This window comes from Vanessa atalanta, chromosome 22 (genome assembly GCF_905147765.1).
Source record: "Vanessa atalanta chromosome 22, ilVanAtal1.2, whole genome shotgun sequence".
Lineage (NCBI taxonomy): Eukaryota > Metazoa > Arthropoda > Insecta > Lepidoptera > Nymphalidae > Vanessa > Vanessa atalanta.
Genome location: NC_061892.1, coordinates 9075599 through 9088349, shown reverse-complemented (window position 1 = coordinate 9088349; position 12751 = coordinate 9075599). Strand labels below are relative to the sequence as shown.

Sequence of the window (12751 nt, the reverse complement as noted above, 5' to 3'; positions counted from 1 at the left end):
TTATTTAAAAAAAATCCGCTAAATTCCTTTCGTCGTCTCTGATTCAAGGTGTTCCTTCCGAACCGGTGGTAGATTTTCAATGATCACTAACTAGGAAATCAATGAGCAACGTTTTTTAATGGAATACATTTTTACTTTGATTTAAAATGACGTATGCTCAATATACTGTCATTCAAATTGTCATTCATTATTGCATTTTAATAATTAAAATAGGCAGTACGTTTTATTACATATAGAAGTAATGTAACCAGATATTCAAGATGGCGGTAGACAGCTGATAAAGTTTTACACAGGTGTTTATTTGTCTACGAAATAAGATACTCAGTAGTTACGTATAATATTACATTTTATTCAGTAATGAACATATTTCAAACTAGCTGTCGTCCTCAGCTTCGTTCACCATTTCGAGATTGTTCATCAAGTTTTAGGTAAAATAGTAGCAAGCTTAAACCTCAAGGAAGAATGTAGGCTATATTCTTCCTTGAGCTTGCTTCCTACCAATTTCATCAAAAACAGTTCAATGGTTTGTTCGTGAAATTGCAACGGACAAACAGACAAAGTTACTGGCGCCTTTATAATATTAGTATATATGTCAACGTAAAGTGTTGTATACGATTATATTATTTTTCAAGTCCTTGATTAAAGGTAACTGTAATAAAAAAATCTGGGTTGCCAGTCAAGGAAGTTGACATTGTTAAACTTCCATGTCTCGGATAGTACGTAAAGTGTCTCTCAATAGATCTCCTCCTCGCTAGTATCGAAATAAGTAAACAAAAGTATGTATACGAATATCTTGTGCGAAGTTGTCTAGTTCTTGAAATTGACCTTGTTGACCGAGAAAGTGCTTTTTTCGCTGTTCCAAGTTTGATCGGAAGTCGTATTAAGCGTTTGATTGATAAACAAACTATAAAACTCCAATGTTTATTTAAAACTGTAGATTTAAATTAAGAATTTATTTCTATGTTTTTTTAAAGACATCAAAACATAATCCTGTTCTTACACCTAACGTAACTAAGAACACGTCGTAGCTGACGTGTTTATATACACAACAACAGAGATAGCTCAAATAAAATTAAAATGATTTTATGTACCTATATTTTTTATCATAGTAACATGTTGGAATTATGTTAATATATTTGATAGTGAAATTTAAAAGAAAACCGTGTCGTATTCGTTCTTGCGTGCTATAAAAATCAAAATTAATGTATATCTCAGAGATTAACCAATAGATATAACACGCATACCTCTAACGCTATTCAGTGAGAACTCGAAACTCACCCCAGAACACGATCACGAGTCAGTATGTTGCATATTGCGACACTGATCAAAATAAATACCTACATTTAAAGGATTCTCGTATGTATCAATCCAAGTCATTTATCAATATTTCACGAGTGAGACAATTGTGAGTTCTTATGATATAGGGCGGACAAGTAAATGGGCCCCCTGATGGTAAGTGATCACCATTCCTTACATCGCCAATGCGCCACCAACCTTGACAACTAAGTTGTTATGTCCCTTGTGCTTGAAGTAACACTAACTCACTCATCCTTCAAACCGTTTGACGCTAGAATATCTGATGAGTGGCTGGTACGTACCCTAACGGCACTGCACAAAGCCCTACCACCTAGTGAAACATAAATGTTATAACAATAATAAGCATTCTTTATACGAATAAAAAATATGAATATTTTTTAAACATTGTATTACATGGAGCATATACGAGTATACGATTTGTTTAATCTAGAATATTTGAACTTAATTATAAACGAGGAACTACAGCAACTGCGTAAACACAATACTTTACGACATAGCATATCGTAAAGCCGTTAAGTGAAAGTAAAATTTTCACGGTATATAAAATGAATAAATTTATTTATTTATTGGTTTTTATAACTATTTTATGTTATTACATAAATATGTTTTACATTAAGTAAAGAATTTCTTAGTTCTGTTAATGTAAAGGTGCGTGCACACTATTCTGACTTGAATTACATGCAGCTATACAAAATATATAGGATGTTGTATTATAGATAAAATATCTATCATTGTAGGTGCCAGGATTTTAACATAGACCCGTAAATGAGATAGAGGTTTCCAATATGCTGGTACTAGATTTTCTGAATTTTTAAACTGACGGAGGAACAAGAGGGTTCCTCCGTCAGTTTACATTAAGAGACTACATTAGGAAATAATCAAAACCAAATAACTATAAATCAGGTAACGTATGAATATAACGTTTAAATGTCACCATTTACCCACCAGGTACTCGGTATTGAATAGAAGAGTATAAATCATTAATTGCCATTTAAGTTACTAAAATTTCTCGAATTGACAATTTAGACGATGTAAAGTTACGCAAGTGCTTGCAGTTATAAAATAAATTTAATGCAACTGTTCTACAAACCAGAAATGTTGGAAATATTCCAACACATCCGCAGTGCAACTCAACAAACACAACAATATTAACTTGCTCTTGTTGTTTCTTGTTTGATGGGTGATTAGGCCAGTGTAACTACAGGCACAAGGGACCACCATCGCGCATTGGCGACGTAATTGATAATCTCTTACCATGCATGACTATGATGGTGTCAACCACTTATCAGGTGGTAGCCCAGACCGCCAACCTATTTGAAATAAAAACGAACCAATGAGTTCGGCTTAATCTATCTTTCACCTCGTACACAACGAAGGGAAAACTCATTAGAAAACCTGCATGTTAAGACAAATTCTGTCACATGTGTACCACGGTATTGGAGCAGCGTGGTAAAATAAACTCCAGGCGTTCTTCTAAAAAGAATAGGAGGTCTTTGCTCAGCAATAGAAGATATACGGACTGTTGTTTCATTCATCTGCTATTTTACAACCAAATAGAATTGATTAAAAGGACAAAAGAGTGAGCGAGATAGTTTAATTAAGCGAACGGTGCAACGTAGAAAATACGAAAATAGGAACGATTAATGCTTGCAACAATACTAATGTCTGTTCATAACATATTTTATTCCAGCTCTTTCGAGAACATTCGAGAATATTCGATATAGCTACTAGCTATACATTTTACAGAAATATTTTCAATGTAAAATAACCACCGAAAAGATCCGTCAATAAACTCCATCCATACACATATCAATATTGTGTTGGTTACTGATCATCACATTATGAGCGGTATTAAATATATATGACTATTGCGAGTGTATACCTTCATCGTTCATGTATGAAATGAATTATTCAAAATATTCATTTCTAATTGACCATTGCATTTCTGATGATCGTTTGGCATTCATACCCAAGTCGGTCAGTGTACAAGCTACTTTAGTAGTTCTTAATACTAAAATATTATACAAATGCATTTCTGTACTACTTTATAAAATGGTTTTTTGCTAATCGTAATCCAATTCTATCTTGATGGCTTTCAAAACACCGCAGTAATTATGCGCAGACCAGACTGAAGACTAGGGCAGCGAAATTGTTAGAAATAGCTCTTAATGATATAGTTGACTTGTTTCCGCGACTTCGAATGAGGAGGGGGCAGGCGTTATGTACGTTCACATGTATCCGTTCCTGTAGCCCTTGTTATGTATATACAAATCAAATAAAAATAATTGACACTTTTGAATCGACATTTTACAGAACTGTATGAAACGTAAAGCTACCATGGGTAATCTCGTGTTCAGCGGTGAAGTAAAACATCGTGAGGAAACCTGCATGTGTCTAATTTCAATGAAATTTTGTATATCCAATTCACATAAGAGCAGCGTAGTGGAATATGCTCCAATCCTTCAAAAGAGAGAGAAGGCCTTATCCCAGCAGTAGGAAAGGCTGTTTCGTGGGTTCAAATTTAGTAAAGCACTCAGTATACGTTACAATAACGCGATAGAATAAAAACCTTCCCATTAACAAAAGACGCAAGAGCCTTAGCTCTATTTGAGGGCAATTACGGTTATTACTTAAATTGTAAATCTATATCGAATGAAATAAACCCCGTCTGTAAGCTTAGATCTTTTAAACTAAGCGACCCATTTTAACGCGGTTTCAGTAATAAACATAGTGATTCAAGAGAAACTTTCAAGGTTTATATATATATATATATATATATATATATATATATATATATATTACATAAATATTATAGTAGAAAAAGTCGAAAGTTTAAAACTTCCTGGTTAGAAATAAAAATATTTTTTCTTTTAATCGCTATGCTTATATGCTTCTACAACTCGTGAATGAAGCAACCGATTGCGGGTACAAGTCTCACTGAATGCGTTCATACAAATTAGGTACTGTTTAATCTTATATCGTCGTATTGGATTAGAGAGTACACCTATGGCTCAACTAAACTCAAATATAATAGCAATAATAACAGAACGGTATTCGTTTCTATAATAAGCTTCCACGGTAATTTTTCACTTGGACTCTTATTAAAATCTCATGTCAAAAAAACATAAACAAATAAGGCATATTACTGAACACAAGATTTGAAGATAAAATAGCGTGGATTTATTGAACTAGGTAGGATATTTAAAAAAAAATCCTTAACTTACACTCTGTACTTAAAATGGTGGAAAAGAGTGACTACTGATTTGCTTGCCTGTTATTCTCGGTAGAATCTACTTTCCGAGCCGGTGGTTGCTTTACGTTTAATTCAACTCTGTAACATAACGATTCAAAAGTGCTTTTATGAGCCTACTTTATAAAGAATATATTGATATTGATTTGTAATTAGAAAATCAAAAAGCTAGAGGCCAACTTTAAACTAACTGTAAGAGGTCACCTCCGCCCATAGACACTATCGCTAATAAATACCATCTCGTAACCTTACACCGTCAATGCGCCGTAAACCATGGAATGTTATGACCCTTTTTCCTATAATTGACTTCTTGATTTATGCTTAATTTAATGATTTTAACCACTTCATCCTATCTAACTATTCGATACTCTTCTATCAATTTCGTTTCGGGTTTATTATTCGCGTGACGTCATTTCTATTCGACTATATGATTAAAATTTTAAGTCTTAGCCATGTCGAGAACATTAGCCGTAATCAAACCGCTGCCAGCGAAGATAGATGTTCGTTTCATTACGACGGGCATTTATTGAAAGTTATCGGCGCCATGTCGATGTCCACGTCGCCTGTACAACTTCATTAACTCTTCCTTATGACTCCGTAATGATTTATTACAAGATCTAAGGCGCTGGTGAGTGTGGGTTAAGTTTTATGAATAAGTGATTTAATCCGATAAAATATATAGGATTTGGTTTGTGAGAATGAAGCCTTCATTTACGAGGATTAACATAATTAATGTTTATTGTGTCTATAATACGGATGCAACGCTTCTGCTTGTAGCGTTTAAATGAAACATTTCTGATGCAGAAGGTTTTAATTCTGTAACATAGTTATATTTTTTATTTACCCTGATAGGTATTAATTTATTCTTGAACAAAAACTGTTTCATATTTAAATTGGTTTAATTATTTTCCTTATTACCAATCTTGTGAATTCGATGGTTTACATGGATGTGTGGATGTTTGTTACACAATCACACGAGAACGGTCGAATGTATCTGACTGAAGTCTAGGATAGACATAGATTTTAATCTGAAATTGGATAAAAGTAAAAGTTACCAAATGAAAACAAATCAAAATATACTTTATTCAAGTAGGCTTCTACAAGCACTTTTGAATCGTCATTTAACAAACTGTATTAAGCGAAACTACCACTGTTTCGGAATGTAGATTCTACCGAGAAGAACTGGCGAGAAACTCAGTAGTTAATCTTTTCCAATATCTAAAAATACAGTCATGTTGGTTAAATACAATTATATATGTATGCACCTATCCTGTCTGGATGTCAAGTCAAGTCAATGTCAAAATGCCTTCTTTCTTGGTTATAAGTGTTTGTCCCAGAAAAATAAACCTAACAATTGCAACCCGCTTATACGCGGGCGAAAAGTAATTGAATAGTAATATTTATCTAATCAACTCAAAAAACAAATATCATAGTACTTTATCAATTATGTGTATACATATATTTTATATATATTTACTCAGAGCCGAGAAGGCCCAGTGGTTAGAACGCGTGCATCTTAAACGATGATTTTGGGTTCAAACCCAGGCAGTGTGCTTAATTTGTGTTTATAATTCATCTCGTGCTCGACGGTGAAGGAAAACATCGTGAGGAAACCTGCATGTGTCTAATTTCAATGAAATTCTGCCACATGTGTATTCCGCCAACCCGCATTGGAGCAGCGTGGTGGAATATGCTCCAAACCTTCTCCTCAAAGGGAAAGGAGGCCTTTAGCCCAGTAGTGGGAAAATTTGCAGTCTGCTAATGCTAAAAAACTCAAAATGGCGTATTACCGTAAATCAGTTGTCGATATTTCACGTTCAAAATACGCAGTGAATTCTTACAGAATAGCTACCGAAAGTAGAAAGCTGTTTGGAACATATGTTTGTTTTATAACTTCAGTAACCGCTAATATTATTAGTAATTTCAACGGTAATTGTAGGAAATTGGAGGGAGAAATTTGTATTAATTTTAACCGTACATTTCCGGAACATAAAAGTAAAGAAAAAAGTCAATTGCATATAAAAAGTATATCGTAGTAGAACATCGCGAGGTCAACTCGGGTCATACAATAATTAGTTATCGATTGTTTAAGTGGTGTTTACATCTTGTGTTCATATGCTATGAGACTGCGTGAACTAGAAGAAATTCTGACACAACCTATACTAGAGCATACTGGAGCAGTGTGGTGAAACTCCATGCTTGAAACTTGGTGGTAGAGCTTTGTGCATGCCCGTCTGGGTAGGTACCACCCACTCATCATATATTCTACCGCCAAACAGCAGTGCTCAGTATTGTTGTGTTCCGGTTTGAAGGGTGAGTGAGCCAGTGTACCTACAGGAACAAGGAATGTATCATCTTAGTTCCCAAGGTTAGTGGCGCATTGGTGATGTAAGTAATGGTTAATATTTCTTACAACGCCATTGTCTATGAGCGGTGGTGACCACTTAGTATCAGGTGGACCATATGCTCGTCCGCCTACAGACATCATAAAAAAAATAATTAAAAAGACCCTGCCTGTGGAACGTCACATGGGAGGCACGTATAAATAACGATTGTTTCAAGTTTTATAGAGACTTAATTTCAAAGTTCATGTATAGAATGATAGTATCAGCCAGCCTGTGATCGACTGCAGGCTATCGCTACATAGAGGCTGATTAGGTTGTAAAATTGAGAACGTATATAATATACCATGTTTTAATAAACTTGTACATCTCTTTGAATTTATTGACCTATAATAGGCCAATAAGTCGTAAATATTCCATTGCTGAGCAGCAGTCTCTTCATTTATTAAAGATAATTAATCTAAATCATTACCTTCTGTAATGAGGAGCTTATCAAGTTAAAGGTGTTTTATACACTGGACAATTAAAGTACTAAGCATTCACTGAGATTAATTATTTCTAAGTTCAATTATACAGGCTGCCCAACGTCGGATTAATTTTGATTAAATCAAAATAGCCGTCGATTGCATCAGGGCAACCTTCAAACAATTTGTAGAGAGCTATATCAAAGGTGTCGTTGCGTAGATATTGTGTAACGACAAACAGTCATGGTAATTATTGGCAATAGTGAATAAATTAAATACTGTATATCCATTGATTTACTTGCCTTTGAAACGCTTCGAACGCAGTTATTTTCGTAAGTGAGACTCGAGACTTATCGTAGGGTGACTAACAGTTGTATTTGTTCAGGACAAATTCTTTTAAGTTTTTTTTTTTAATCTCAGTAATTCTAAATTGTGTAAAACTGAAAAAACAATAGTTGTTTATTTGTCTGTTCGATAAGACGAGCTGAAGTCAAAAATTTAATAATGATGAAATGTGCTCTTTTCTTTGTTACGAGTTTTTTTTTTTATTATGGTAAAATAATTATAACTTTGTTTTAATAAAACAAAAGTTTTTATTTTTTAAATGAGTAAAGAACCATTTCAATAATTAATTGTTTTTTAGTACTGTTAATTATTGGTGGCAATCGCATTGTTTATTGACTACAAAACTAAAAGTAGATTGTAAAAAACATCCTATGTATCCTTTAAGGATACACTTTAAGTCAATTTACGAGAAATACATAGGAAAATATTTCTCTGTCTCAATTTAGTTAAATATTGCGTACAAAATCATCACTCATAAACTCATCAACTACATATAAAATTCAGATGTAGGTACATCTTCTTCGTCTTACACTCACATACATACATGTACGCGTACGCGCACGCACCTTCACACACATAGTCACACACACACAGAAATGTCTAGAGACCATACGACACGTGTCTAAAGTTACAATTTACTCTATAATGTATTTTTCGTTAACACATCCGTGCCCATTCACACTACTCTACTCTATAAACAATTTGAACAAACTTTGGCCAAATGTTTCCTCAAACATTTCACCAAACGCTCTAATGTCACATGTTTTTTTTTTATTTCGTTAGTTTGCCAAGACGGTATAGTATTGTTTATTTTAGAAAACAGACTTGACAAACTGGTTCTTAGTTAATGTAAATATACATTTTTCTGATTAAATATAAAAATGTGATCTTTAGACAGATATTTTTTATTTCAAGTGTGTATTTATCGTAATCGTGTGGAATGTATGGCGATCCAAAAAATTTACGGAATGAAGGAATTTTATAAATATACTTCCTGAATATTCCTGAATAACTTTGGAATACACAATTAAAATAGCTCTGACGATAATGGCCATCACATTTATATCTGGTTAAGTAGCATTCAAAAAATCACTTTAAATCACCACTTAAATAAAGTAGATTTCAAAGCGAAAAACTTTTAAATAAAATTAATCTCAACTCTTCGCTCTTTTATTAAGATTATATACTTATTATCAGGCAGTTTCTTTGTTATATTTAATATAATGTAATAAATATATGTAAGTACAAATTCCAAATTAATTTTAGGACTAACAATAGTAGGACTCGCGCACGAAGGGTTCAGTGCCATCTATAAAACGGCAAAAAAATCATGTTAAATATTTATTTTATTCGGTTTTTTGTTGTTATAGCGGCAACAGAAATACTTCATCTGTGAAAATTTCAGGTGTTTAACTATCATGGTTCATGAGATACAGGCCAACAGCATGTATCTCATGAACCATGACAGACAGACGGACGGACAGCGGAGTCTTAGTAATAAGGTAAATTTAACCCTTTGGGTACGGAACCTTAAAAAACCTTCTGAGTTCCGTTCGCCAGTTCTTCTCAGTAAGTGTTTAATTTGACAACGTAAATAAAGCTTCTATATTCAATGAAGGTTTTTGATTTGATTTGGTGAATATTATGGCTACCTCAACGATTGCAGTCAGCAATCCTCAAATAACACTAGACAAATGACTAGCTGATTAGCTAAGATATACAACTGTTTTAAACATGTCACACTACACTACCAACTTCCAATCTCCGAACTTCTGCTCACTGCCGCACCTACTTGAGCGTTACTCTGTACCCTTAAAAAATATCCACAAGACCAATAAGACCGTCGAACTAAGTATTACTGTAAAATAACAACAGGCAAAATGCCCGCTGCAGAGCTAAAGCCTGCTTGAGATGAATTATTACAGAAATTAAACACATGTAAATTCTAAGTGTTTTCCCATTCTTGAACCTTCGGTTAAGATTCTCGTGTTTTAACTACCGGTTTTCGACTCTTAATTACCATAAATGGAATTGTTGTTGTCTATAAAATAGCCCAGTCAAAGTACTTGAATAAGGATTCAACAGACGAACGCTTTCAAAATCACTGCAACCAAATTATCTTCAACAGGTGGTTCATTTAGGGCCGACTACTATTAAAGAAACCATTCGTTTTGCTTACGGATAGTAGAACTTGTAGATAGAGTAGGGGTAATTCAGGAGCTACCCTTGGCTTTCCGCTTACTGATCAGAGGGCGGCAATAAAGGCCACTATGAGAAAAAATATGAAAGAAACAGATACAAGTGTTTATATAAAAAAATGTGAACGTGAACGTTTTAATATAGTAGCTGGGCTTTTGTTGTTACACTCTATTCCAATTTGAAATTCAATGTTGGCCAGCATTGTCAAAAAAAAAATCCATAGTAAAACCTTTTTTAAGCGTAATAACTCAAATTTAACCCGTTTTGTTTTTGAAATATTCATACAGCCTTTGTTTGCATTAACACAATGACTGTTCTTTGCGATCGCTTATATTTTTTATTTTTTCATACTGAGTACTCCAAAGTGTGCCAAGTGATATTTTCCGGGTTCACTTGTCTGACGGATTGATTTGGTATTGTTTAAATTATGTAACACTTCCAACCGCCCGCGGCGTTTCTTGTAAGACTAAAGATTTTAGTTTAATCTGTGTAACATTTAAGCATTTGTTATCCCCATACAATTAAAAAAAAAAACCCTTTCTCTAATAGGAGAGAGAAACGTCTAGTAATGGGACATTAATGGAGACTGTTACTTTAAGTAGAAATAATTAATTAATTCATCTAAACCCTAAATGTCTTCAAATAAGTACTCTAGATAACTATGTAAAGAATAAAAATAGCGCTGACTGATCCGGTTATTTTTACCCATTAACTCTTAAATCCTTATTTTAAAAAACATAAATTATAAATATAAAAATTATCAATGTCACGAACAAATCGGACCCAAACAAGCATTGCGAATATATATTTTTTAATAACTTGAGCGATTAATTGAGAAACTACAAATACAGATAAAAATAAACTAACTAATCATTCACAGGGTAACTGTGACAGCTCTAGCAGAACTTCCCTAAAATTAGAATTATTCAACTAATAATAAACAAGTCCTATCAACAACGTGTTATATTGATCAATGCGTCAACAAAATAACAACGACTAATAATTTCGTTTAATAATTGTTTTATTCTACCTACCATTGTACAACGAAACATTTTTCCAGAGCACCGGGATCTAAATGTTTAAATCCAGATCTAACAGGTTACATGTTTTTGCACTGTGAGATAACTATCTGACCTAGCCCTCATGGGCGAAGCAATAACACAATGGATAAATTTTCCTACGTACTGATAACAATTATGAGATGTTTAACTATATATACAACTTAAAATTACAATTTCCTTTTTAAAAGGGTGAAAATTATTAAATAAAGTTATTAAACTTGAAATTATTAAATTTGATTGAAGTACCAGCATTACTTTAATACGCTTAAGTAAGCGAAATTAAGTAATTGTTTTGAAATTATTGCTATTATAAAATTACTAGATGTTATAAAATTAATAAGAACCGTTTACGGAGTCTGGGGCTAATATAAAGACCGATGTTGTCTATAATCGTTCCAAATAGTAAAAGTCATGTATGGGAATTAATTTAATAAATATGTGTATTTTTTTATGTATTACTCGTCCACAGACGTGCTGTTCATACTGTTGTTATATCACATTTATAAAATAAAATAAATTATATTGTATTTTGTTTTAAAACATTTTAGGAATAAAAACTATTTTCTATATTTGAGAACGTTCTGATACGAATGTATGCGTACGCTTCGATACCGGATTAGGTTATAAAAAACGTCATTACTATTACTTATAACAACATTCTCATTATTATCATAATCATGGCAATTTTATCACTTTCGTAAATCAATCAAAAGCGTTAGATTCTCGATTATAGTCATCTTTATCTTAATTGAACGATAAAAGGTGTTTACATTGATAAGATAAAATTTTGCAAGGATTATTCAAATACCAAGGTCTGGGCCGAATAATTAAACAAAAACAAAAAGAAACCTCATGTTTTTATTAAAAAATATTCAAGTTATTGCATAAAATGCTATTTATGAATATAAATCTTCATAAATATAAGTATACACTACATTACTAGGAATAGATAACGGGAGATGACGTTTAAGGAATCCCTCATCAATCTGAGGGCATTAAATCTTCTGTATTATTAAAATAATGACTCAAGTATAAACATATCACAGAATTCCCATAATCATTTAACGAGCTAGATGATACTAACACAAACAAAACACGGTCCGTAGAAGTTCAAGTACAGACAAACAAACGTTTACTGCATGAAGCTAAAATTTACATTTCGAACTAAACTCGTAAAACTTTACAACCGCTATTAACACGTTTACTGCCCTTTAATTAGAAATTGATAAACTTGTAAATAAAACTGGATGCGATGAAAGTGCTATTGATGCTAATGCTTTAAAACAAAAAGACGCACCGCCACACAATGGGACCATTCAAACCGTTGCAAGAATCGTTTCAAAATCACTTACCATGCATCACAGCATCTGCATAAGCTGGACCAGAGAACAATTCACTTCCAGAACACGTAACACAAATTATATGTATGAATTAGAAATGTTCACTGTGCTGAGAATGCACCCTAGTGGGACACCCAAAATTATTTTTATTCGTTATTCGATCGCGTGCGCGTTTCGACCGGCGCGTGGCGCTCAATAGCTGCCTGCTTTCAACTGAACTATCAGTGACTGACTGACGGTGCGCCGGCGTCTCTCCTTGTTGTTTACTATACCCCATGTGCAACGCTGTCGAACGCTTAAACAAAATCCGAGCTTACCGCCTAATCTTTTAGATTCATTTTACACTGTAGATGGTTTTTGGATGCTTATCTGTGTTAGTAAGTCGGACACATGTATTTGTCGTTTAGTATGAATGAAAAATAAACTCTACGCA

At 33.4% G+C, this 12751-nt stretch overlaps 1 protein-coding gene across 1 annotated transcript in view; it reads right to left on the bottom strand.

Annotated features, from left to right (window-relative positions):
• Positions 1–12531, bottom strand: part of LOC125072752 (facilitated trehalose transporter Tret1-like) — a 91497-nt gene extending 78966 nt beyond the window's left edge. The window contains exon 1 of the mRNA XM_047683436.1: positions 12331–12531. The gene's annotated coding sequence lies outside the window, so the exon portion shown is untranslated. The remainder of the gene's footprint in view (positions 1–12330) is intronic.
• Positions 12532–12751: the final 220 nt, after the last annotated feature.